The sequence below is a fragment of the Sander lucioperca genome, chromosome 7 (assembly GCF_008315115.2).
Source record: "Sander lucioperca isolate FBNREF2018 chromosome 7, SLUC_FBN_1.2, whole genome shotgun sequence".
NCBI lineage: Eukaryota > Metazoa > Chordata > Actinopteri > Perciformes > Percidae > Sander > Sander lucioperca.
The window spans coordinates 13,201,413-13,229,198 of NC_050179.1; the positions used below are offsets into that span (position 1 = coordinate 13,201,413).

Sequence of the window (27,786 nt, forward strand, 5' to 3'; positions counted from 1 at the left end):
CCCAAATTGATAATTTTGTAGACAGTGCTACGGCCTGCCTACGGACGACTTTAGACTCTGTTGCTCCTCTCAAAAAGAAAATGATGAAGCAGAGGAAACTAGCACCTTGGTATAACTCCCAAACTCGCAAATTAAAACAAATCTCACGAAAACTTGAAAGTAAATGGCGTTCCACCAAATTGGAAGAATCTCGTTTAGATTGGCAAGACAGTCAAAAAAATTATAGGAGGGCACTCAGAAATGCCAGATCAGACTATTACTCAACACTAATAGAAGAAAATAAGAACAACCCAAGGTTTCTTTTCAGCACTGTAGCCAGGCTGACAGATAGCCACAGCTCTACTGAGCCATCTATTCCCCTAGCTCTTAGTAGTGACGACTTCATGAGTTTCTTTAATGATAAAATTATAACAATTAGGGATGGAATTCATCAGCTTTTGCCCCCAACTTGTAACGGTTCACATTTGAATGCAGGAGTGCTGGAAAGAACGACAGGACCTGACATATACTTGGACTGCTTTTTTCCTACAGACCTTCAACAATTAATGCTAAAGGTCTCTTCAGCAAAGCCATCTACCTGTCTCTTAGACCCCATCCCAACGAGGCTACTTAAAGAAGTTTTACCCGTGGTTAACACTTCATTACTAGATATGATCAATGTGTCTTTATTAACAGGTTATGTACCGCAGTCATTTAAAGTAGCTGTGATAAAACCTCTTCTGAAAAAACCCACCCTCGATCCTGACGTCTTAGCCAACTATAGACCTATATCTAACCTTCCCTTTCTCTCCAAGATCCTTGAGAAAGTTGTCTAATCAGTTATGTGACTTTTTACATAGGAATAGTCTATTTGAGGACTTTCAGTCAGGATTTAGAAAGCATCATAGCACAGAGACGGCACTGGTGAAAATTACTAACGACCTTCTAATTGCTGCTGACAAAGGACTTGTCTCCATACTTGTCTTATTGGATCTTAGTGCTGCATTCGACACTACTGACCATACCATCCTTTTACAGAGACTGGAACATTTAGTTGGCATTAAAGGAATCACACTAAGCTGGTTTAAGTCCTATTTCTCTGATCGATCACAATTTGTAAATATCAACGTTAAATCCTCCAAGTACGCTAAAGTTAGCCATGGCGTTCCTCAAGGCTCAGTGCTTGGACCAATTCTATTCTCCCTATATATGCTTCCTCTAGGCAATATTATTAGGAAACATTCAATTAACTTTCACTGCTATGCAGATGACATGCAGAGACACCCAATTATACTTGTCAATCAAGCCAGACGAAACCAGTCAGTTAGCTAAACTTCAAGTGTGCATTAAAGATAGAAAAACTTGGATGACCTACAATTTTCTGATTTTAAACTCAAACAACACTGAAGTGATTGTGTTGGGCTCCAAACACTTCCGAACTTCATTATCTAAAGATATAGCTACTCTGGATGGCTTTGCCATGGCCTCCAGCACTACTGTCAGTTATTTTTGATCAGGATCTATCCTTCAATGCCCATCTAAAACAAACCTCAAGAACAGCCTTTTTTCATCTTCGTAACATTGCCAAAATTAGGAATATTCTGTCGCAAAACGATGCTGAAAAACTAGTCCATGCATTCGTTACTTCCAGGCTGGACTGCTGTAATTCCTTACTATCAGGATGCTCAAATAAATTCCTTAGGACTCTCCAGCTGATCCAGAATGCTGCAGCACGTGTTCTGACAAGAACTAAGAAAAGAGATCATATTTCTCCTGTATTAGCTTCTCTGCATTGGCTTCCTGTAAAATCCAGGATTGAATTTAAAATCCTTCTCCTGACCTACAAAGCCCTAAACGGTCAAGCATCATCATATCTTGAAGAGCTCTTAGTACCTTATTGTCCCACTAGAGCACTACACTCCCAGAATTCAGAGCTTCTCGTGGTTCCTAGAGTCTCTAAAAGTAGAATGGGAGCCAGAGCCTTCAGCTATCAAGCTCCTCTCCTGTGGAACCAGCTCCCGGTCTGGGTCCGGGGGGGCAGACACCATCACCATATTTAAGAATAAACTGAAAACACTCCTCTTTGATAAAGCTTATAGTTAGGTAGCGAATAGAGTAGAGGGAGGCAGGCCAGTACAGCCCGATCCGGTTGGGGAGAGTTCTAGCCCGACCAGGCACCTCTCTTTAGCCTGCCTCTCTTAGTTATGCTATTATAGTTATAGACTACGGGGGAGGTTCCTTCCTTCCTGTGACACACTGAGCTGCTCTCTCCTCTCTCTTTCCATGTTTCCATTTGTGTGCATCCTTGCCCCAGAAATGCTTGTTACTAACCTAGCTCTGGGGAGTTTACTCCCCGGAGTCCTTATGTTTCTTTCCCGCCCAGAATATTCCCTTGGATTAGGGTGGCACCACGATCTTGTTTGGAGCTGTTACTGTGGTCCTACGCTCTGCAATGCCCTGCAGTGTTCGGCGATGCTCTGCAGTGTTCGGCTGCGTCCGGCTGCGTCCTGCCAAGTGTCTGCGTCTTGCTACGCCCGCCCATGCTGTGCTGTGCCATGCTACATCCTGTAACGCCCTTCAGTGCCTTGTTATGACATGAACTACTATGACTACCATTTGTAGTCACTGTTCCATTATGTTTATGACTATTATTGCCACTGTTCAGCACATCCCCAACCGGCACCGTCAGACACTGCCTACCAAGAGCCTGGGTCTGTCCGAGGTTTCTTCCTAAAAGGGAGTTTTTCCTCGCCACTGTTGCGCTAGCCACTGCTAATGCTTGCTCTTGGGGGAATTACTGGAATTGTTGGGTCTTTGTAAATTATAGAGTGTGGTCTAGACCTACTCTATCTGTAAAGTGTCTTGAGATAACTCTTGTTATGATTTGATACTATAAATAAAATTGAATTGAATTCAATGTCGGTTGGTCCAGAGTAAAATATCTCAACAACTGTAGGATGGATTGACTGTAGAGACATTCATGGTGCCCAGTGGAAGATTATATGGCTTTGGTGATCCTCTGACTTTTCCTTTAGTGTCACCAACAGATCAAAGTTTCACATAACCACTGGAATATCTCAAAAACTATTGTCTGACTGTCTCTTTCTCTCCCTGTGTTTGATAGACAGAGGGAGGACGCATGAAAGAAAGAGACCATTACCTCTACAGTAACCTACATCAGGGATTTCAGGAGTAAAAGCAGTAAAGTTAGGCTGCTGCTGGCCATCCATCAATTGCAGAAAACAGTTAGACATTGGTTTTTGTTCATTGATTTTGCAAGACAACATTTATGCTACCAACCAGGGATGTGAATAGCACATCACCACAATGGCACTGCAGGGCCCATTGATTTAGTGTTAGCAAAACTACTTAGCGCTTAGGTAGGTTAAAACAAAGCTCAACTCAGTAGCTATCCTTTAGTGTCAAAGACTGAAGTGAACGGGAAACAGTAGCATCTGTGTGTGATCTTGATAGAGCTGAGAATTTCATACTGTAGCACATGTATCCTATGTTTACTGAAAAAGTTGGTATACAGTTACGTAATGTACTCCTGTTATAATTATAATACTACTTTTTTTGCCAAATATGTTGCGAGGGAAACCTAATTGTTGTTTGGAATATGTTCAGTGGCAACATTCTTTTCAGTAGTGCAACATTTGAATACATACAGTAGGGAGGTGGTCAAAGCGCAGGACTGTGATTCACATCTTGAGAGCTTTGGTTAAGGTTTAGAAAAAAAAAATGTTTTTAGAAGTAAATGTCATTTCTAAAAGACATGGTTGCCATGCTTGTGTTTTCTCAGCTGATTATGAGAGATTGTTATTCCACTTAATTAAATTCTGCTTTGTTACATTAACAATTCAACTGGTAGATAAGTCGCCTACACATGATAGGCGGCAAAACCGCTTTGCGCCGGCCGCTCCATTGATTTCCTAGGCGCTGTACTACCCCTGCCGTTGCGCACCGCTCGGATTTGCCGCTTTGCACTGCGCTCAAAGTTTAAATTATTTCAACTTTGACCTATTTGCCGCTGACCTTTCGAAAGCGGAACAAATGAGATAACATCATGTTGTTACCTAGCAACAGGAAATAGCTTCCTTGCCACCCTTGATGACAAATACCTGCGCTGCGCTTTACTCTCTGGGCTTTGCTCTGCACCCTACCTAGCGGTGCGCAGAGAGCAAATCGCTTATGTGTAGGCGGCTATAGGCACAAGCACTGTACAGACTTCTTAATTAGGACATGGAGATCCTGGATTAAGTGTTATACAGTAGATAGAGGGACAAAACAACTCTGAATTCATACTTCTTCAATATAAGTATTGAGTATAAGATGTATAACAAAACATTTTTGTTTGCTATGGGTGGGTCAGATTTCTTTTTTTAAGTAGCCTACACTGTACATTGGACATAAGTAAGTAATAAGTTCTTCTAAAGGTCTAATAAAAGACACTATTGATTTGCATTATGGGAAATTAAGTATAATTTTTGACCCATATTAAAGGGGTGATTGAATGCAACCGATTTTACCTTGTCATAGTTGAATGAATGAGGTAACTAGGACATACATAGAACCTCAAAATCCCATTGATACCTCTTTCTTCTGCAAATCTCACAATTTGAAACTGCCTCTGAAAACGGGCAAATCTCAACGAGCCGCCTAGTTGATGTCAACTTGGCGGCTCCTCCTCATTTGGCTCTAGTCTCTATCTTTGTCATGCCCAAACATTTACATAGGCTACACCACTGACCTGAGATCAGGTAGTCTTCTGAATAGGTCGCGCAGATCTCAGAAATTGTATACATTGTTCATCTGCTATTTTACCACTAAATTCACATCTGAGACTTTTTTATGCGAGAAATCAACTATGTAGAGGTCAAATATGTGCCGTTTTACGAAAATTGATGGCTTATTGCAAATTTTGTCGACTGTGTGTCGGAATTCAGCGGCCGGTGCTGCCTGTGTTGCTACCTCACTGCCCGGCCTGCCTTCCTTCACAGACCCCGGCCTGCTGTGAGGTAGATGGAGCTCCGTCACGGCTGGCAGCCCACGGCACTCCATACCCGCGCAAAGTCACCGTTTTTTGGGTAAATGGACTACCAAACGCCGCTGCCCTAACAGACTCCAGGGCCTGCAGCTCCCCTCTTCCTGCTAAATGGCCGGTGTGTGTGAGTGAGAGCGCTGTCAGCGAGCTTGTTACACCAGCAATCTCTTACCACAGGTTCCAGTTAATCTTATAATGTGTGTAATTATAATGTGTTGAGTTATTTAAACAAACGATCGGGGAAATAAACTCCTCTTGTCCGCGAGTCTCATTGATAGAGCCTGCGGCTGGATGGAGCTCTATCAATGAGAGCTAGCTAGCCTCCTCTTAGAATTCCTCTGAAATTCACAAAAATTCATTAAATTGAAATCGGACACCATTGTTAGCTTTATAAGACCTTGGGGTAGATGTTATATAAGTGGTGTGACGAAATTCAAACTGTAAATATAGCTACTCTAGTTATGCCAGCAGCTGGCAGCCAGCCAGCTCCTCCACGGAGCTCCGCAAAGCCCCGAGTATTCCAGTAGTCCAGTACCCAGGGAAACGCCAACTTTCACTGGGTATGGAGGTTGCCGCTCTCTCGTCAGACTGTGTGGAGCTCCTAGCTAAAGTCCGACACGTCTTACCAAATTTGCAATTAGCCATCAATTTTTGTAAAACGGCCCATATTTGAGCTTTATATAGTTGATTTCTCACTTAAAAAAGTCTCAGAAGTGAATTTAATAACGAAATAGCCCGACAAACAATGTATAACTTTGCAGTGTCTGAAATATGAGACCTGCTGTCTCGTCTCCAATGTGTTTCTATGTGTTTTGCTCAAACCAATCAGCGCGCAGCTCATATTCATGAGCATACCATATTTGGAAGAAAAGCTCTTGTTCCGAATAGAACAATGTAAAATACCCTATATAATCATTCAATCACCCCTTTAACTTTTTTTTTTTTTTTAAGGATTTTTTTTTGGCCATTTTCGGCCTTTATTTTTGACAGGACAGATGAAGACATGAAAGGGGGGTGAAAGAGGGGGAATGACATGCAGCAAAGGGCCGCAGGTTGGAGTCGGAACCCGGGCACGCTTCGTCGAGGAGTAAACCTCTATATATGGGCGCCCGCTCTACCAACTGAGCTACGTATCTGGGCGCCCTATATTAAGGTTTTAACACCAGGATATATCTGCCTCTGTTGCTTCACCTTTGGCCATGTTTTGTTTAATCTGTGTCTTGCAAGTCCCCCAGCTTTATGGAATTGCAATACTACATTTTGGACCCCTTTAATGAGGTTAGGAATTTGAAGATGAAATTAACTCTAAAATGTTATTTCCACAATGGGACTCCTGTTAATCTCAGAGAATAGTGTAGAGAGGTAGCATTACCACTGTCACAGTTTGATGTGTTGTACTGTAATACTGTTTTTCAGTTTGGGTAAATGATTATGTGATTGGTGATGGTTCTCTTCATGATGCAATAATGCATTTTAATCTGGCCTAATGAAGTACTAAAGTCCTTATAATTAAGTATCCTCATTTTACATAAGTCCTGTGTAATAGCTCCTTTTAAGTGTTGATGCGATGGTGTCCACAGCAGAGTTGTGTTTATCAGTGGTGATGTTTGTGCTAATGTTTTAAGGGCCTTCATTTGTGATTGAGTTTATTTTCTTTCTGTCTTCAACTGAGATGGAGATATGAGGAAAAAATATTATCTTATTTCATTTTTTGAACTACCGTGAAAATCTGTGTTTAAGATTAGATAATGAGATTGTGCACAAGGGCGGTTATTGCATTCATAAATGTAATAGGGAGACATTAAATGGTCAAGAAGTCATTGACATTGACATAAGCACTAGTAATGACCCTGAATGTGAAACTGAAAATTTATATCAACGCCGACTTCAGATGTTATTTTTGTTCGTTGAAAGCTTTAATGTGCTGTACTCTAAATTATCCCTCAAAGGCACATAATTAGCCTTCATAGAGACCTTTGGCTCAGTGAGCCCCTGCCTTAACCGATTGACATCATGGCTACATAGCTGATGTTTTACCTTCATGCGACCCATCTGGGCTGTCTATTTCTTTTTACCTGAGGGTAAATAAAGAGGTAGTGATGTAGTCCTCTTACCTTGATCTAAATTATATGGACATTTTCCCTTTAGTTTTCATTTTGAACACACGGATATCCGAGTTAATTAAATGTTGTGATGTTTGTGAAGGACACATTATGCATTGGTTGACATGTTTCTCCCTGGGGGAAGATGCTTTTCACCACTTAGTTACTATTTGCAGTCATGTCATTAGTTATTTATTGTTAATAACGTATCCGCTACCACTCAGGCCTCCCGGACAGTGGCTGCATTCATTTGTGAATCAGGCCACAGCCTTTAAACTTAACATGAACTACCTTTACGGTGTCATCAAAACAATATCAACAGGCCTGATCTTGATATTTAAAAACAATGCGCTTTTTTTTTTTTAACTAATGTGATATGTGTTATATATTGCCATGGTTATCAGACTTGAATGAGTGTTTAGTATCTGGATTTACCCTTCCCCACTCATCCCTATTTTTTGTCTGCTCTCACTGAGACAAATCCCCATGCCTAGCCCACTGCTTTTATTAAATTCGCCTCAATAAAAAAGCTCAGACAGGATTTATTAGGTACTCAGCACAGACGTTTAGTATTTCCCTCCGTTATTAACTGAAAATCAATAGATAGCAAAGAAAATGGAAGTCATACAAGTGTTGTCGCCTTTATATTATGTCGGCTGTCGGGTTAGATTCATGACGGGGCTCCAGCGTCTGCAAGGTGGATTTTCTGCTTACATTGCAAGACCTAAAGTGGAAGTTATTCATTAGAGTAAGCCAGCGGTCAGATACATTTCCAGGCCCTTTCACACATCTGTCTTGGTAAGACTCGAATAGAGTGAGAAAGAATACTGATATACCCTGATAGAGATGTCAGACGCAACACACAGCTTGCTGGATTTATGGTTATTTTGTTCTGAAGACCTTTTTTAACACCATCATGGAGCCCGTACCCTTGGAATGTAAACTGGAATAGCATTACGCTTAACCTTCTTCCTGCTCTTATACGTATCATTTATTATTTCATTATACAATTTATTTTCTTAACTTCTGCAGTTGTCAGCTGCAACTTGTTCCCTGGCACAATGACAGCGGTTGTATCTTATGGCTTCAGTTTTGAGATTTAACAGATGAGCGTTACATGCTAATTTGACAGACAAAATCAAGATTACATAAATATGAATGCTGCACCACACCAGTCTCATATCTTCAGGAAAGCCTTGATAGGTTTACTGAAGCTTATTCTGCGCTGTCAAAGGTTTGGACTGCTGCACACACTCAAGTTCAAAAGGGTAAAGGTGGTATTCACTTAATATGCTATAAAATAACAGTCATTCAGTAAGCCTGCATGCCGTGGCTCGACTGCAAAGCAATTCCATCATGAGGAAAAGTGGCTTTGTCCACATATTAGTCTTTTCTTTCACAAAAAGGCTAGAAAAATGTGGGAATAAAGAGCTTACCCACCTCACTAATTTAATTACTCTTAGGACCTCCATGACAGTAATGTAAATATTCCATCATGAGGACCCAAGATACACAGAGTAATTACTTAAGGCTTTCCTTCACATCTCTCAAGACTTTTTTTTATTACCCAAAAGCTTTTTAACATTAGCACTCTCTTCCTGACAAATTAAATGAAATTTCATTACTCTAGCCATCCTAATGGCATGAAACTATCAGCTGTTGTATGCCTGGTCTCTCTTCCCTGGCTGCCCTGGCAGATTAATCAAATAGTCAGCTTCAGAGTCAAACTGAGGGGAGCATCGATCCGCAAGTCTGTGTTTGTCTACGGTTCGTTCGTGCTGCTGATCTGAACCTTGAGTGAAAGTCTTATATATTGATCTCCATATGTTAAACATCTACAGTCCATCACAAAACAATTATTCAGAGCAGAGGCAAATGTCTACCTGCTGCTACCTGTTCTTTTTCTGTGGTTAATGGAGAATATATCCAGGCTGCATGTTTAAGAGTGATCAAATATCATTGTTAGTGTAGTACTTAAATTCCTACAGTATATTCCTGTTTACAAATAAAGCAGTCCCATAATATTCTAGTAGGGTATATACTTTTTATGGCCCGCTCAATGTGAAAAGATACATAATAGATTTCAAAATATGCTTTAAGTAGCAACGAATAATATGGAGGGGGCGTACACCAATAAAGGGTTTCCATAGATTTGTTATAACCAGCCATTACCTATGATATTTAACACCTTCGCTTTTGTAAGGGTTAAGCTGCTTGGCCTTTGATCTCTCAGGGGTAAGGTCTTGGCAAAGTGCCCCTCCACCACCCGAGGCCCTTAAGGGACTTTCAATCCAATTGCTGGCTAAGAGTGGATGCAGATCTCAAGGTTACACCTGAGTGTTCAAGGGCAGGTCCAAGTGTAATCGGCACTTAGATCATAGATTAATCTTATTTGCTATCTATTAGGCTTGATTCTTGCTTCCTTCTCTCCCCTCCCAAAGCCAGGATTACTGTGATAGTTTAAGATAATGGATTCTTATGGAAGAGGAGGTCAAGAACCATTCTTGTTTCAGAACCGGCAGATAATATGATTAATCTAAAAGCCTCTTTCAAAAGAGGTCCCACCTTCAAAGGCCTAATTGGCAAAAAGGTATAGAATAAATCTGAGATGTTGGCTCTTGGGTGTTTTATTAATTACAATGTTATTCTCTCACCAAGTGTAGGTGATAGAAAATAGAATTTGTATCTACTTCATTCACTTATTTATCAACGGAAACAGATCGAGTGGGTGTTTTTTCATCAAGCAAATCACCAGGGATATACAAATGGCTTTTATTAAATATGATGTTGGTAATCTCATTCTTTATCTTTCAACCTTTAGATCCATCTTTATGTATTTTATTGATATATAATACAACCTATTGATGTTGATGATACTATTTGGTATGGCATAATTGACATTTCTTTAATACAAACAAGCCAGACATTTTAGTGAGATGAACACTGATTACAACTTTTAGGCCATTTACAAAATGCTCTATTAACATTTAAAAGCAGAAGAAAATGTAGCATCATTGTCCATACATTACACAAAAGGTTATGTGGAGAGAGAGAGAGAGAGAGAGAGAGAGAGAGAGATATTGATTTCACTAAGTACAATCTCATTTTGATTCAAAATCTCCCCTGTTGTGATTTCTGCAGTAGCCACTAGCTAAACAGATAACAGATACACTCTGATAAAATATATCCAAATGTGGCAGCCTCCCTGATAACCTCTGAAGACACATTGGTTATCTTGTCCAGTCATCAGCAACTGAATATTTATCGCAAAGAACAGACTCTTGACGCCTGCATGTTTACCAGTTTATACACAAGTTAGAGGTCTTTTTTTTCAAGAAATATCACCACAAGCATGTAAACATTTCACCTACCCATATACCGATAAATAAGGTAGATGTGAAAACAGTTTGACACTCAGTTTAAAGTCTTATTTAGTATATGGAGATGCCTTCTGGTAGAGTGTTGTAGGTAGGTGTGATAAGGGTCTTATTAGTTTGTATACCTTACTACCAAATATTAATTCATTCATTCATTTCAATTGCCAAATTAACACAAAATTACACTGGAGTATATGTTTTATTTGTTACAATTACTTCTACATAGCAGCATCTTATTTGTATTAGTATACAGTCGCAGTATCAGTAGAATAGATGCATAGTGGAAATACAAAGGCAAGCAGCACATCCTCACACTTAAGAAGTGAGAAATGGGGAATGTTTAATTGTTTAATTGATTATAGAAATGGTAGCCAATTCTTTTTGTGACTCGATTAATTGAAAACTAGTTTCAGCTCCGTTCTTGATTAACTGGCACTTAGTATTGTTAACAATGTCACTAATTGTACTTGTCATGCTGGATCCTACAAATATTTTTACTGTTTCTCAGAGTATATCACACCTTCACCTACAACTTGGAGTTGAAGTTTAATATAAGTTATATGTCTAAACGGCTATTAGTTTGACTGCACATAGGTCAACTAATTTATGGTTTTTCAATGGGTGACATGCTATATTGCCTTATCAGTAGCATTCAACTTAATTATGAATGACCTAGGAATTAAATGTAAGAGAAGAAAAACATGCCATTTTGTGTCCTGACACAAAATACTTAATTTAAGCTGGAAGAGGCTGATTTTCCGTATCATAGCATCCATTTAATGGCACAAAAATAGGAAATCAATTACATTGCAAAAGACTGTCTGGTTCTATGTTCTTATGAAATCAGGACATAACCTTTGCAAAGATAGATTGAGGCCTCATTTCCATTCTCACCTGATACTGTCACACCGCTGTGCTCATTAAAACCTGTCTGTCACCCTTCTCTCTCACAAACAGCGCTGCTTTGTTTCCACCATTTATCATTGTCAGAGTTGTCATGAGAATCCGAATTACTCACACCTGTACGTTGCTCAGTTCTAGTTGCCGATGCAATTACGTATATATATATATATATGTTAGTTAGATTATATCTCTGTAATTGTTCATGATGTGTGAGGATGAATCAATATGATATTGATTGATGACACTAATTAAATTAAAGCAATATTGACAAAGAATGCCACAGAGCAATTTTGGATATATTAAAGAAAATGTTTCAGTGTAGTGCTGACAAATCTTAAAATCTGGTACATATGATGCATTGCAGGTGGTATTGTTTGATAAAGTCTTACGGTAGTTTCCTTCATTTCCAAGAATGTCTTTTGCCAACCCTTATAGAACAGTGTGAATTTGCCCTATTGACATGTGGGTTGCAAATAACCACCATGTAACCACCTGTGATTACTGCGTTTTCTTTTCCAGTATGATCCGTAAAATCAATGAAACAAGGAGAATTTGAAAGGCACAATGAGTAGGATTTTCCCTTCAAAATAATGTATAGAAAACAATCCCTCTTAATCATCATTTATGACACACTAGAAGTGTGTGGCGGTGTCTGTATGGGCAGAGACCCTGTCCTATGTCTGTATTTTCTAATTTCTTTTCATTTTGCTGTGTTCGGGACGTTTCTGGGCGTCAACCTCCATAAAAATGTAGCAACCAGGCGCCACATCGTAAGCACACTTCCAAGAGGGAGCTACAAAAATGGCGGACGCTGCGCAGAAAACACAACTATAGCGAGGTGAAACACCAAGCAGACAAAGCTCGTTCACAAAACGAGAGTGAGTCTGGGGTTAGCTTTCACCTGCCGGAGAGCACTGTAACGCTCGTTGAGCCAGGGAGGAAGGGCCAACTTTTAATTTTTTGTTTACAAACTGCAACCAACAAATCCTACTCATTCTGCCTCAACTTTTTTGCAGTTTATTAAATTGTAGGGAAATAAATGTGATGGCATCACTTATTAAATGTTCCCACAAAATAATGTACATTAAAAAAAATTAAACAAGCAACATCTTTTGTCCCCTTGGTGTCCTCAACTGTTTTTTGCAGGTCCTTCAAGGTTTAGTGATGCTACAGTGATCATAGAGACCAAGTTAGACAGTGTTACTAATACTGTGTTTTCATTTATTTATTTCCACACTGCACAAGAAAAAATTGGTCTAGGCAAGAGAAGTGTTGTTCACTTACACACATATTCTTGATGGGAAACACTAAAAGAAAGGAAAGACCTGTATAAGTTATAGTATTAATCTGGGTTAAGCTATTTCATGTTCTGTTTTATATTCTTTCTCAATCGCCAGATGTGATGAAGATTCTTGTATATACAAACAACTGTTGTAAAATCCATTAGACGGTATCACCCGTACTAGACCTTTTGAAAGATAATTTCATGCATGTCAACTTAATAACATTTACACCGGTCAGTCTTTCACAAGAGGGCTTTTCAGCCTTAGCTTTCATTAGCGCGTCTAAGATAACACAACTGTTGCAGAGTTTTTCCCCCCATTTCCTCAACATTTTTCTTCTTGGATGTTCTTTTTGACTGTAATTTTCCTCTATATAAGGTGTATATTTTGTGCAGCATAATCATTGCATCAAAATGAAGTAGAATATGCTAATGACTCTAATTGGACTACTAATAGAGACTGTTTCCCCAGCTTTAAGCTTTTGGGGGGTCTGTGTAATCAGTGTAGACAGTCGTTAAGGGAATGGAGAGGCAACTAGCAATGTCAGGAAAGGGCCCAGGCGGTTCCGGCTGACACTACCCCAATCTTCCAGGACCCATTAAATGGCAGTTTCAACACATTACCAACCATAACATCCTTGAATATCACTGATTTTATTTGCAGTATCAAACATTTCATTTCACGCACCATTAATGGAAAAGTGCTGAGGTTCTAATGCTGCCAAACATTTAGTAACTACCTGGACTCAGAGAACCAATTAACTCCAGCGACAACATGGCCAATTAAACACACAAATAGGTGAGTCCAGCATTGGTTACTGCCCTAGTAATTTACTTTTGAATAAACCCAAGCAAAAATAGAAAGTCAGTCATGGAATGACCAGTTGAAGTGGAAGGAAGAGTAGAGATTTTGCAGCAGAAATGGAAGATAATGTACTGTACCTGCAATTCAGTATATTTTAAAGGAAATATGATACATTATTATGAAAATAATAGCAAATTAATAATATTAGGGCAGGAATGAGAACTAATTAGTCTATAATTCAATTTGACATAAATAATGAAGCTCCTGTTCAGGGGGATCTGGTTGAAGAAAGAACTAAAACAGTGATGAAACAGAAGAGGAGTGCATTGCTAAAATACAGGTGAGATGATTTGGTGTTTCACTGTAATATCACAAACAAGCTTTGTTTGAATACAGTGCAAATGTATTAACATATATTTAGATCACTTAAACATGTATTGCTGTGTAACATCTACATTCATTATACACCATATGGTCGGTAACACCTTATGCATGAAGTCCTGTTATTCTCTCTTTCTTTACCAGTTCTTTATCCCACCCCCTGTAGATGATATTGACGTAGGTGTTGGTTTGTTGCTCTGTGATCTCACCACAGTAACCTCACAACCTCATCTAAACTAGGTAATATATTTTCTATTGATTTTCTACCGTCCTTTCAATTATGCTTTCATTGGAAACCAAAACATGTCAATACACAGCTGATGAACTCTTATGGCAGAGGGAAGCAAAGAAAAACATACGCTGCGGTTGTTATTTATGTGAGTCGTGTCATATCATAGCTTAATAATAGGGTACCAGAGCCATTTCCTCTCTATGGGTTAGAGGAGTGTAAAGAGAACCTCCACACTTAATTACCTCTGGGGTTGAGCTAACTGGCCGGCAGCATTACCAATTTATTGTCACACCTGTCTGTTGAAAATTCCTTTCAAAAGTAAGGTACTGCAATGCCGTGTTGCAAAATGACTCTTGGTCATAAACAAGTTTCATTTAACTAAATTTTTTATTTTTTTTATTTTGGACAATTGGGGGCAGTGCAACTAGCTGTAAACACTGAAAAGTTATAGGTAGTTCCAAAAGGCTCTTGGGTCACTAAGACCCAATCATCATCAGTTGGCTGCTTCTTGTAACGCACCTCATCACATCAAGGTTTTGTCAAAAATACACAAGGGTATTAATGAATCAATCAATCACAAGGGTATTTTGACGGTGGTGGAGCTTATAAAGGATGCAATCACCATATATCAATCAATCAGTATATCGAAACAATCTAATAACCCTGGAGATCAGGGTTTGCACAACTCTCCGCTACTTGGCCACTAGAAAATGCAGTCATGCAGTAATGATGAACTTGGAATATCCCAGCCGACTGTCAGCAGAATTATCCATAAAACCATAAATGCCCACTTCAAAACCCACATTGTTCGACAGCTCATTAAGTTTCCATTAGATAATCGGCAACTTCGGGTGATCGTACAAGAAAAGACACCTGTCAGCCGGTTTGGACAGTTTTCAGTTATATAACTTTTTTTTTTTTGCTTTCACTTTTAAGCAGACACTGTATATTGAACCATCATTTTATTACAAAAAGGTGCGCCTCTGTGAAATTCTTGCTGTCATATCTGGGAAATGAACAAACCAATAACTTCAAACATCCAATAATGAAACTCATACATGTGTTTGTTGTTGTTGCAGTTACCTCAGTTTGGTGATTTGGTGAAGTTATAGAAGCCAGGGTTGTTTGTTTCAACCTCACAGTAATTTGCATTTTGTCTTTCTGACTTTTTGGAACTTTGGTTAGAATTTATTTAGATGAGAATGTGTGTGTTCATTACAAAGACAATGGCCAACCATTGAAATATTAAATTCCTATAGTAGGTTCCTAATAGCTTTGCAATTATGTGTAATCATACCTCTTATAACCCTTTACTCTGCCCTTTTCCCTTTCCCCTCTCCTTTGTCTCTTACACATACACACACAATTTTATTTGCTTCCTTTTTTGCACCTCTGGGGTAGACATCTTGTAGTATCACAGCTTATTGTTTAGGAGCAAAGGGGTAGCCAAAGGCCAGGTAACTTGGATTTGACTGGTGTACTCTCTTGTCCCACAGGACATAAGATACAAATCAAGTTGCTTTGACCCCATTGTCCTCTCCACACTCCTAGTGCCCTAAAGGCAATACTGTGGTATGGGATCCTTTCTTCCATTTATTTATTTATTTCCGTTTGTACGGCTGCTGCTAAAGCCATAAGGTACATACATTACCTTGGGTAAACCATTTGACATTCAGGGCCAGAGTCAGCTAACATTTTGATTTTAAATGGTGTTTGCCCATTGTGATAGCTTGATAATCAGCTGGACAGGTTCTTTGGTTGAGTTTCCATATTAATGAACACATATTTTTGATTTATAATCAGACACATTTTGAGTGATTTACAGCCTTCTGTAAACCAGTATACCCAGATTCCTCAACAACCCAGCATCCTCAGGCACACCAGTGGCTCACTCAGTGATGTGTGGTTTGATCTTACCACAGACGCTGAATCTCTTCTTCATGTCATGCTGACCTTTCCCACTCTTAATGAAATCAGTCTCGACTTAAAAACAAATAAGCACATTTGACCCCCTGTTAGCCTGCAGATCATGCCGGTGACCTATGAACTTAATTTTCTATCCAAACATATATTCATAGGTGGCACCCTCTCTTTCCATGATGGAAAGTGTCACAGGTGTTGAAGTCTGATTAAAAATATGATAATGTCAAGATCCTGGTTCAAAAGTCTTTTGACAATGTGATGAAATGAAAAACGGAATCCAAACCGAATCTAACATATTTTAGGAGCATGTTTATGAACCTCTTCTAGTCTAATATCATAATGTTTTGACTGTCAAATAACATCATGTTGTGAAAGTTGACACTTTTTTGTAGCTGTCTCAACTTTATCCTGATTAGAAAGGGGTTTGTGCCGGGATGTTTTGTTTCCATAAGTTAGCGCCATAGCACCTTTGATCTGCGTTCTGGACATACTGTCCAGATACATACTGGAGTATAAGGGTAAGAACATCAACAACAATCACAATTTTATAGGACAATACTTCACATTACTGCCAGCCATTTTACAAAGCATACCTTAAAAAGTTACATCTTTAAAAAAAAAAAAAAAAAAAAATCTCCCACCATTTAGGCAATCATTTGTCTTCATTAATTTAAGTACTGTACAAAAAGATTGCAGTGGCTTGACACTTGCTTGAAAAAGGTAATCTATGAACATAAGTTTTATAAATGGCAAAATGGCATAATCGTAATAACTGTGACTTGGAGTGTCCTTTTAGGCTTCAAGTCTATTTTTTTCCTGTCTTAAAGGGATGATTTTAAACCAGCTCTGTGTCATCTTTGAGTTGGCAGTGTGTTAAGATGAACGGTGTTTGGCCTCCCTCTGTGGCGCCAGTGCACAGAGCTACCTGCAGAGCAGAGGAGGTCTGTCAGGATCCGCACACTACCCACTCTGCTATGACAGAGCTGGATTTAAATCAGCAAAATATCTCTTTATCTGTAACTACATTGATGTATTGGTAGTACTACTAAAACAAATGTGAGCCCACAGCAATACTGTGGCTGAATACATCCAGTGAAAACAATGATGCAGAACTGAAGCTGCTGCACTACTGACGTGATGTTTTCACTCTGTGGCCAGTGTAGACAAGGTGTAAAATTTGGTCTACTTGTGGTCGTGCTATATGCTATTATACATAGCATCAACTTATCCTTGAATGCTAACATTGCTTCTATTCAGTTCATTAAAAGTTGGATTGTAGTCAAGGAAGGATTGTAGTGTAACTTAATATAGTGCAATATCAATCAGTATCAATTACATTGTAAAACCTCTTAAATTAAGACTATTTAAATAAAGTAGAGATACTGTGACGTTTAATTAATAAAAACAAACATTAACTTGCACGTCTTGCTGAGCATTAAAATGTGGTCTAAGGGTAACAGGCTTCACAACAGTCATTTTCGTGGGATCTGAATTAAATTCAGCTGCACCCCCCAAGTACAACGAACGTTGGCTTGAACCAGGTGCAGTTTTCTTTCAGTTGCTCAAAAAACCAAATGTGCTGCACAAACTGGACAGAGTGGCCCATTCTTCTGATGGAGCCATTAAGCTAGCAAAGGGTAAATGAAGGTACAAGGTTGAATGACAGATGGCGCTGCCACAGTAGCGATGGACGAAAAAGCATTGTCGTTGGGCGCTAACACGCCAAGATAAGATGGCGAACTTGGTAGAAATAATACCCGGTAAACATCAGCATGCTAGCATTGCCATTGTGAGCATGTTGCTATGCTGATGTTAGCATTTACAGCCTCACAGATTTGCTGGCATAGCTGTAAACCGTTGTCTTGTTTCCTCACATGTGATGCAGATCTGTTTTTAATTACAGCAATGAACCATAAAAAATGTAGTATGACAATCAGAATATCCTTTAATGTTAATTGCAGGGTCCATCCAAAGTCATTGCATTTAGGAAGTAAGATTCAGGCGTGGCGCCTGTTTCTTGTCAGACGAGAGAAACAATACAGCCCTTTAACCCACCTTCCACCACCATCCTTATCAGCACGTTTCCTACAAAGGGTTAATTCAATCATGTCAAGGTTCTCTGCTCTGTTGCTTGCCTCTACCATCATACTTTAGGAGCAGTGGAGCGTCTCCTCATTGATGGCACCTTTGGCTTCACAATAGAAGCTAATTTGTTAGAATCTTTCACAGGTCAGGGGCTGCTTAAAGGCGAGGAGGGCGCCTTGGCCACCGGAAAAATAAAGCCATCCACTGAGTTGAAGGGGCAAATTAAATGCCCACTCATTTTATGACTATGGACATACGAAACATAAATATCCATTTTCTTTTCTTGAATTCAGTCAATGGGATCACAGTTAACACAGGTTAATAGATTGATTCCAGTGACATGGCTCATAATGAACAGTAAATTGTTTTATCTCTTAAGTCTTATTTGGTCAGCCAGGAAAACATATGAGGTAATATGGCTGAGGCTAAATGGAGCGTATAATAGATCTCTCACTAAGGCATAAGGATAGGTTGATGGCAGGGCTATGATTAATGAAAATAATAATGCTCTTGAAATTGAAATTTTTCTCTTTTTTTGGCCCCTTCAACCCTTTCCTGCTATGGTCATTCTGACTGTTCATGCACAATGTGATTGATGTGTGATTGCTAGCATCTTTATTTCTGTCTCTTGGGTCATTTTCCCAGAAAGGTCTACTCTGGCCCAGTAGACTCCAATTTATAGTGAACTCTTACTTACTTCATAGCCAGAAGGGTGTAACAAAAAATATAAAAAGTGCATCTTGCTTTCTTTATTTATTCATATAATATAGCCCTGTTGAACTGACTTTGTAATTATCACATTAAAGTATTGGCAGGAAGTTTACAATAAAGCTACCTTTTTAATCTGCTGTACCATGCAAATAACTTTGATAAAGCTGACTCTGCACTTATTTTAAACAGCATATTACAAAGAATAACATATCTTGCTCCTCCCATTCAATTTTCAATCTTTCAAGTGTTTACTCATTTAAAGACATAAGTTCAGTGTAACAGCTCCTTCTACCTTCTTTTGACCAAAAGGAAAAAGAAAACTTGCAAAAAATCAATGACTTTTAATTCGCACTATTGATATGCTTAGATAATTCAGCAATTAAACTGTGCTTCTGCCAGTGGTGATGAGGAGCAGTAGATGAAGAGTAATTGGGCCCTGACCCTTGTGTGCCTCGGCCACCATATCGCCCAAGCATCCCCCTCCCAACCCATTCTCTCCTACAAGCAAGAGGGCTCATTTTGTGAAACCCTCTGTTGTGGCAAGGTGATAAATTACAGTTCTTAACTATCATTGATTACTCAGTGTTTCTCCACTTTCTGTGACAACTGTTCAGTCACTCTGAATGGCTCTTAATGGCACATTAGAGAGAAGAAAGCATACAGCTTCCCCAACATTGATTAAACTTGCTTGTTGCTTAATAAAGACAAACTGACATGCAATACACTTTGGTAGCCTGTGACCAAGTAGAGACATAAGACCCATATCATGTAAAACAATGAGATATCGCTGATTCGCAGATGGTTTAGATGTAACTAATTCCATTGCAGCTTGCAATGCAATGATTTTCTATTCATTCAGTATTTTATCTTACAAAAAAAGGCAAAAGCCCAAATAATTTTTAAATTCCATCTTGAATTTTATTGTGATTTTGTTCCTCATCAAGTAAATATTTCAAGGGTAAGTTTAACAATTTAGTCATAAAGGAAACTGAATTAAATGGACTGTATTTAAAAAGAAATTGTCTAAGCAGGCAGATAAGAAAACCCAAGAAGTCAGTGTCCATACCCATGTTAAAGACAAAGACGCTAAAGTGTTGAATAAGTCATAGTACAACCAAACTTCACCAGAGACTAATTTTAAAAAGCTTGAACACTAAGTTCTCAATCGGGAACTGCCTTGAATTATTTCACAGTTTTTGTTATCACAGTGTCAGACTGGCTTTAAATGTTATCAAATTTAAATAAAAAATAAAAAAGTAGGGCTGTCAAAATAACGCGTTAAAAAAAATAACGCAAATGAATCCATTCCATATTGACGTTTGACCCAGAGCCGTTCTAGCCACCATTCGACTGTAAAATGAAGGAGGGAGACGAGAATTTGCTGCCTGGATCATTAACTGGAACATTTACTGTAAAAATGTTAAAATCTTCTTCCTGCCAACCCTGGTTACCGAAATCTGGTGCCACTGATATGTCTGCGCTTCTCTCTGATGCTCTGAAACAGACGATACAGGCAACACAAACACCGCTGCACGTGACGCTAGTTAACACTATACTCGACAGCAGCTAACGTTAGCCTACCGCTAGCTTGTAGCTGGATTAAAAACCAAGGGGGTAAGCTTCTCCTCACAACCCGAACCTCCTATGGCGCCATTTTGATGCTAATAAGCACTCACCCCCCGTTAGCATTCCATTGACTGCCATTCATTTTGACGTCACTTTGACAGAGAATAACTTTACATCTGAAGCGTTTAAAGACCTTATTTGTCCATTGTTTATTTCTAAAGAAACACGACAATGTATAAAAGGCTCCATTACCTTGTACCTCACGTTATGGCTCCATTGCAGACGTTTTAGTAAAAATAGGCTAACGATTGTGTCATAACCACGCGACTTACTGTCGCATAGTAGAGGAATTACCGTATAGTACAGGAGAAGCTCGCAGGCAGTTTCGACTTACATTAGCTGTTTAAGTTTAATTACTGATGTTAACTAGCATTTTAGTTAGCAATAATTAGCCTGTGCCTATGTTATCTCCTCACATATACCTACGCTCTCCGTCTCTGCAAGATTCGGAATGATTGAGATTTCTCTTGGCACAGCTACCAGAAGACTTACAACTTTCAGACAGGTTGCTCACAGCACATTTACGTCGTCTCTCTCAGTTGGAGGCTGCGCAGTAACGCTCAGCGCTCACCGGAAAAGTGCTTCTAATGGCGTTCACTGGTCTCCGTCCAGAGCAACGGGATCTGTTGGTTCATTCTTATATACAGTCTATGTTAAAAACGGTTAAAATGCTGACAGCTAACGCTAAACGGTGTAAAGTTTGACTGTGTTTTACTGTAGAGGATTCAACACCGGTATGTAACAATCTGTAGCTGCCATCGGAAAAACATCACAGACGGTGCGTTCAATGAAACTGGTAAACTACAGCTTCGTGGTGCATTTGAAGTTATTGTAAATGTCCTTTTCCCATCTGGTGGTTGTTTTTTGTTCAACAGCAATTTACTAGTGAAATAAGTTATTGTTATTATTAAATCATTTAATTTTGACCATATGGCCTTAGCAATAAACAAGCCGTTCTTTAATGTCAATGACTGTTGTTTAGTACCCTTTTTTTTTTTTTTTCTTTTTTTACTTTCTTAAAAAGTATCGGTTCAGGCACCGTTAATTATGTATGCGATTCATTTCGATTAATTAATCACAGAGTATGTAATTAATTAGATTACATTTTTTAATCGATTGACAGCCCTAATTTAAAGTGCCCATATTATGAAAAAATCACTTTTTCTGGGATTTGGGGTGTTATGTTGTGTCTCTGGTGCTTCCACACACATACAAACTTTGAAAAAAATCCACCCATGCTGTTTAGAGTGAGATCCGGTTTCTGAATGTGTCCTGCCTTCAGTCTCTGGGTGAGCTGTTCAAAATCGGCACGGCTTGTTACGTCACAAGCCGAAACAAGCAGGCTAACCGCAACCATTAGCTCGTAGCGTTAGCATGCTAACGCTAGCATGCTAACGCTAGCATGCTACCTCGTTCTCAGTAGCAAAGCACTGCTACAACACACACAAGTTCACCATAATCTACAAAAGAACTACTTACATGTGCGCCCTCATTTAGAAGTCTCCCAGCTAATCCTGCCTTGTAACTGACCGAAGTTGTAGAAACAGCCTTTCTTTTACTGTCTATGGAGCTAGCCAGCTGACATGATCTACATCTGAGCTACTGGGCATGTGCAGTGCAATCAAAGATAGTACAGAAGAAGAAGAAGAAAAGAGGTCTCATTCTGTAGCTAAAACAGAGACCAGCTGAAAAGAGGATCTGCAGCAGTGAGAGTGCAGTACAACAAAAATATGGTGTTTTTTGAAAATTAAACCATGTAAACCTATTCTGGTACAACCTTAAAATACAATTATGAACCTGAAAATGAGCATAATATGGCTGCTTTAAAGCTTTATAAAGCCTTGATTTACTGGTAGCACTGTTCTCCAACACATATGCATGTACAACATGTCATAACTTCAATTAGAAAATGTGTAAGGTAGCTCTCATCACATTACAAAATAACAGAGCATTTAAACACAATCAGTAACTAAATCAGGAGTATGAGTCTCAAGTATTGGTGTTAAATCTTAAGGTTGTAGGAAAATAAATATGAATAACTTGTGGATCTCATGGTCTCATTGTTCAACTTGGAAGTTGAACTTTGGAAGATGCTGATAGTTTGTTGGCCATGTTTTCTGCCCGCTATCGACATGGTGCAAGGGATGGCATGGTCTTTCAGTCGGTTGTTCCACCACTTTGGTCCAAATTGAAATATCTCAACAATTCTAGGGTGGTTGTTTGTACAGACATCCATGATTCCCAGAGGATAAATCCCACTGATAATGAGTTCTGACTTTAACTCTAGTGCCACCACAGGGTCGATATTTGTGATATTAAGTAAAATATCTTGACAACTCTAGTGTATTGTGAAATTTTGTACCCTCCTCGGGAATAATTGTTCGAAAACAAATACCTGCTAATTATATTATATAGTTATATATAACATGCTAAACTAAGATGGTGAACATGGTAAACATTAAACTTGCTAAACAGCAGCATGTTGGCATTGTCACTGTGAGCAGGTTAACATGCTGACGTTAGCATTTAGCTAAAAATACAGCTGTGTCTAAGTACGGCCTTGCAGAGTCACTAACGTGATTGATCTTAGTCTTGTTCAGTCTTAACATATGAGGAGTGCTAAAGTGCTACTTCCATATACAGTATTCTACATACTGTATATGATCATTGAGTACGTTTACATGGACACCAATATTCCACTATTATTCAGAATATGACAATATTCCGAATTTGATACAGGTCATGTAAACTGCATATTCCGGTTGAATATTCAGAATAAGGCCTTATTCCTAATATAGCATTTTCCAATTAAGACGTGGGATATTCTGGTATTATTTCGGGTTTCAGAGGCATTCTTTGGACATGTATACAGCGCATTCGGAATATGCGTCTCAGTTGGGGTTTTAACCGCAGGCTTAAGGCCGTTTTATGCTTCTGCGTCAAATCGACGGCATACCCCTGCAGACCCCTCTGCGTCTACGCCGGACCCTACGCCGTAGTCTGACATGCACCTCTCGAAAAATGTTACTACAAGGCGCAGCGACGCACGTTGCTCGGCCGTGGCTGGGTAGCGCTGCATTTCCCCTGACTCATTTCCTGGTTCTCCTTCTCCATAAACAACATGAAATCAAGGAGAGGGTTAACTTTTCCTGCTAAAGATTTCCCACCGTGGTCAGAAAACACAGGGGAGACACTTTGTTTCTCTAACTATGACTCTAGAGTCGGTACTCACTCCAAAGCTAATCGCCGTCACTCTCTCACTTCTCCCTCGCTCTAACACACTCCCCACACACACACACACACACACATGCCGGCTCGACGCACACACCAACGCACAAGTATAAACATCAGGCCACTTACGTAGGCTACGGCGAAAGCTCTGCGTGGAGTCTCTGCAGAACGATAAAACGGCCTTAATGATCAGCTCTGTGCGTTGCTATTGTTGCTGTACACAAACCAACCAGCCAAACAGTTTGCAAGGCTGCAGACGCAATAAGAAGGAGAACCACAGCTACTTTTAAACATTATCAAAGACTTGGATATCAACAGGTTTTTGGATATGCGCACACATCGCTACACCGACCTTTTCAAGAAGGTGGTTGAAGGAACGAAAGAGGGACGCTGTGTTCGCACAGTCCAACAAGTCCTCCACCGCTGATAAACTTTGAAAAAATCATATTTTGCACGGCTACATGTAAACGGGAATATAAGTGGATTATTCACTTTCATTAGCCATGTAAACAGCTTAGTCGGAATATCGTCTATTTCGGAATTAGGGCAAAACCGGAATATTATGTAAACATAGTCACTGTGCTTTAAGGTGAGCTGAAGAACCTCAAGAATCTAACGATCCACTGGGATCTATAGCATAGTAGGGTATTCCAGGCGTTTGCTGTCTGTCTCTCCACTAATGTCCTGAGCCATTCAATCGACAACGGCAATGGGGATGTATTGCTGTGTAATGAGGCTCAGACTGTGTCAGCATGAAGTGTAGCTCATCAAATATCCACCTTTTGGAGGAGAAGCACTGTACGAGAACTTATTCAGCGGGTGATATTTTACTTGTCTAAACAGACCATGTGAATTACTTTCTAGACAAGGAAAGCTTGTTAAATTTTTTATATAGTAGTATACTTGACCTCCTTTTTTAAACAATTGTTCCCACTAGTGTATTATCTGAAATCACAATTAAAATAATTGCACAATGTTTATGAAATAAAATATTTTTAAAATTATATGACACTGTAATGTCACCCTCCCCTTTGGCCTGCAGATACAGGTCTGGCACAAGGTTTCAAAACAACATTGAAGGAAATGAGTAAAGTATGCCTCTAATTTGCAGAAATCTGTGATAAAGACAGTCTAGTGATCCAGTGGTGAGATATCAACGGCAGCCTGAGGTGTCCACGTTTGAATCTGAGTTAAGAATTCATATACTAAAGGTTTTAGCATACCATCTAAGTGGTTAGTCATATTCTCAAGCTCAACAAGCTGAAAACAAAGATAAACAAATCATTCTTTTCAGCAAAGCCTCACTGAAGATTCTCACAATAGCACATACAACTTTGTTGTATAAAAGCAGTAAATACATAATAAAAAGCACAATATGTAAGAGGAATAATCATGTCCATATTATATAAATATGTTCACAGCTGAGAGTAGGGCCTCTTCTGATGCACAAAATGCTTATTGACCTAACGGGCGTGACGGTAGCGACTTCCTGTTGGGCTTGTGAAGTTTAGATATCCCCTGAGATGAACATGTCCTGGACTGACTGAAAGAAAACAAGATAGGAATCCTTGACTTAGATTATTAGTCATAAGGGAAGGACTAAATCAGTATTTAACACTGTGCCAAAATGAATTATTTTGTGTATTTCTTTTATTAAACCACTGCCAGTGTCTGTAATTACAGTGCTAATACATTTCTGACATTTTAATATGAAATCAGTATGCATGTAATTTAAGACGCAGAAACAGTTTTGTATAATTGTGTGTTACAAATGTTAAATGTAACCTAGAAATGAAGCATTATAAAATCTGGGTTTTGTTTGGTTATCTCAGGTTTCAGTCACTCACTGTCTCTTTGTTGCCTCATTTCAAGAGATAAAGCAAACAGGCGTGTGTGTGTGTGTGTGTGTGTGTGTGTGTGTGTGTGTGTGTGTGTGTGTGTGTGTGTGTGTGTGTGTGTTTGAAAAGCCAAGGAAACCAGTTTTGACATTTTTGTCAGCTTGTGACCCACTACTCATAGGACTGACCCAGTCCATCAACAAAATGTCACTGAGGACAAATCAAAAAACAAAAGAAATGAACCCTCATTTAAATAAGGATAATATCATAATAGTGGCAGGTTGAGGAGTCTATAAGATGCTGTTGGAAAGATTTCTATTGTCTCTGAACCTGATGTCAAAATGCCATGAGAGGTGTCCCCCTGCCAGGTCAGTATGCCTCTGAGGTCGGGGCTTTTGCCCTGGCCTAGGCTCCGGGCCACACTGACTCTAGAGTGGGACTGGCACTTGTGTCAGCCACACATCATGTGAACTTACAGAGTTGAATTAGTATAACAGGGTTAAACTGATTAGTAATGCACTTGTGTTCAGTGGGTCACAGTGTGAAGAACAAAAGTGATATTAAAGGATCTATATTTCTCCCTTGCCTCCTTAATGCCATCAGTTCTTTTAACATACAAAAGTCAGCTTGAGATCCCTGACAGATAGATGCCATTTTTTTCTATTCAGTTTAGCCTTTTCTTTCCTTTCTCTGTGGATATCACAAATCCCCTGCAGCCTGAGCCCAGTCCTCAAATTCTTAACCCCATGTATCCCCCCTGTCAATACATGAACTCTTCTTTTCACTTTTAATTCTCGCTTTTTGGCTTGTACTCAAACTTCTGCTCTGTCTTGCAGTTTCCTTCTCACTTTCACCCACACTCATCCCTGGGAAATGTGGATCTTTTCCTGACAAGTTCCTCAAGAAGCAAAGCCTCTGGAGATCATCAACAGAGCTCTGCCAAAAAATGCGTGGGAATAGTCTGGATGGGAAGGGGAAGGGACTTTTAATTGTTTTTCTTTTTTTCTTCTTCTAGAATTAGTCAGTGGAAAAAAAAAAATCTGTGATTGTTTCTTTATTTACCTTACAGGGAATAAGGTTTTAACTGTGGGTGGCAGTGGCTGCTTATAGCATACTATTTGAACGTAACTCTAGCACTAATGTTTGGAAATGTTCTCCATGTGATACAAATGATGCATATTAATTCTGTTCTGTATGATATAAATCAAGCTACTTTGAAGAGTGAAAATTATGTACTCCCTGTGTTTATGCACTCAGCCAACAGCTGGAATAACAAGTGCTGTATTTTGGCGTTCATTAAGAGCTCACTCAGATGGTTTCCCGACTGGAGGCATTTGAGAGTTCAGCTCTGAGGTTGAGGGTCAGAAAGCGTTGAAAAATGACATTATACAAGTATATTTATAAACTGGGCGGCGATTTATATCTGGATAGGATAAAATATCCTGATTTGGCAACATTAAATTCAGGGCATTGTTTGAAAATGCGCCTACAGGAATAACACATACCAATAGTATTGATGGACAGAACAAATGTATATTATTATTATGAGATAAGATTATGGTCAGTATATTACAGTATTGTATTTCAGCGTGTTGTAGTGTACTGCACTGCTGTCTTTGACCTGCCAAGTTTGCACTATTGCACTATTGTTTTTATTTGGATTTCAGTTCATTTTAGTTATTACATCATATATCTGATGTAGTTTCTAGGGGTTAAGAACTGACAAATGAAGACTATATTGTGTGATTAGAAATGGCCATGTGTCAAACATAATTATTTCTTTACAGTAAAATATAGTGTAACATTTCTAGGGTATAGTATTTTTTTTAGTAATAGTCGATTCAATATAATTGTTACTATTAAGTACATTGTACAAAATAGGAGCTCAATATTCATTCCGTCAGTTAATTTATTGTTTTAACATAATTTCTATTATCTTTGTGACAATACCTACTGAAGAAATGCACTCTCTACATGGTACTGCAACATAAGAAATCAAGACCAAATAAGTTTATGTCTTACTGCAGAGAAGGACGACAATTTTCATTTTATTTTCCGGCTTACAAATATTTTAAGCGTACAAATATGCTTTCATTAAAATATATATACCAGTGTAAAATGTAAAGAAAATACTTGAATCTTCGTACTGTTTTGGTGTCACCGCTAAGATACACACAAATATGCAGAGCGATGTACCATTTCAGTATGTATGTAACTGTAGAAGTTTTAAGACTCAAATGCTACTTAACTCTAGAGAGGAAATCTCA

General features: G+C 39.0%; 1 long non-coding RNA gene across 1 annotated transcript; it reads left to right on the forward strand.

Annotated features, from left to right (window-relative positions):
• The first annotated feature begins 3,856 nt into the window (after positions 1-3,856).
• On the forward strand, positions 3,857-27,786 carry LOC116038703. The gene is made up of 3 exons (XR_004102155.2): positions 3,857-4,172; positions 20,391-20,395; positions 27,774-27,786. It is a non-coding gene; the product is annotated as an uncharacterized LOC116038703 (long non-coding RNA).